Below are 1,475 nucleotides of genomic sequence, written 5' to 3'. Positions count from 1 at the left end.
AAGACTAGAAAGGAATTATTTTTTTCAACGTCCTATAGAGGAAAAAAACACAGCAGAATTTTCCTTGGTCTAGTTGTTAGGGTAGATTTTGGAAGAAGAAGAAAATTGGATAACACACTGTCAAGGCTTGGCAAATGAAAGGAAAAGGACAGTTATAGCCATAATAGAAGAGAAAGCAATGGAATGGAGAAAGGAAGATAAAATTCTGACGGCATCAACCTTTTTTTTTTTAATAGTTAGCAAGTAATTAACAAAACTGTAAATTTAAGAATGTCAAGGGATTAAAGCTTTCTACAAAGAATAAAGAAATTTGCGTTCTCATCCTGGCTCTGACCTTCACTCACCCTGTACTTTAACTCTCCCTGCAAATAGTCTTACAATGGTAGCACTGTGTGCTGTGGTTTGTGGTATTAGTGCTTGAGAAAGCCTTCCAAATTTTCAGGAGAGGGAGATAAAATAATTTAAAAGGAAAAAAAGCAACACAAATACTGTGAGACTACAGGAGGGGAAGGATCCAGCCAACATAATAAACATTTAAAAAAACAAAACACAAAGCAAACAACAAACCCACAAAAAAAAAATTTCACATGTGTCTCTTGTTACTTCTTGCCACCAACTTATATCACATAGATTTGTAGCACACTGCCTTGGGAAACAGTTCTCAGGACTATCTCTGCTTTTTCTGACAAAGAAATTTAGTTTGCATTTACTGCTTTAACTGTAGTAGTCAGGAAAACAGTGACTGACTTTATAAAGCAAAACTTTAAGTTCATGTGGTTTTAATTATATTTAAAATATATATATATATAAGAGGAAAAAAAAAAGAACTGCTGTCAATTGAAATTCTTGTATTTGATACAACTGATAGGTACGGCTCTCAATGAAAGAACACCAATTGAATGAAAATGCTCCTTGAATTAAAATTCTTCTAGAAAAACGTGTACCATTATAGAATTCAACTCCTCCATCAATAATGATGAATGACAGCCTGAATAACAAAATCAAGTATGTTTATTTGGCCACTTAGTTCCACAGACACATGACAAATTCTGCTTGTCCTCACTGGAAAACACTGCCAATATTTTAAATCCCAGATTCTTTCTGCCAGAATATCCTCTGCTTTATAAAACATGACTGCAATAATTAGAAAAACATCTGTGGTGATCTCTTCAGACTGAGGGAGTCATCCCCTGAATTCACTGACTTGACTGGCTGCTGATTATTATGTTAAGAGTAGTTAAATAAACTTTAAAATACCACTCTCATTCAAGTGGTCTAACAGCACTGGACTGATGTTCAGCAGCAAAGAACAATGATCTTTAAATTCAAGTTTAAGATTTGATGCCAATTACCTCTTATGCTGCTTTTTTTATGTTATAAGCACTAAAACAAAAGGTTTAAGGAAAAATATTTTTACCTTCTAGTCCTTAAGTCTTGGAATTCACCACAGACAGGCAAGATACTGGGTAACACTG

The sequence above is a fragment of the Corvus brachyrhynchos genome, unplaced genomic scaffold, assembly GCF_000691975.1.
Source record: "Corvus brachyrhynchos isolate BGI_N302 unplaced genomic scaffold, ASM69197v1 scaffold223, whole genome shotgun sequence".
Classification (NCBI taxonomy): domain Eukaryota; kingdom Metazoa; phylum Chordata; class Aves; order Passeriformes; family Corvidae; genus Corvus; species Corvus brachyrhynchos.
This window is presented reverse-complemented; position numbering follows the sequence as displayed.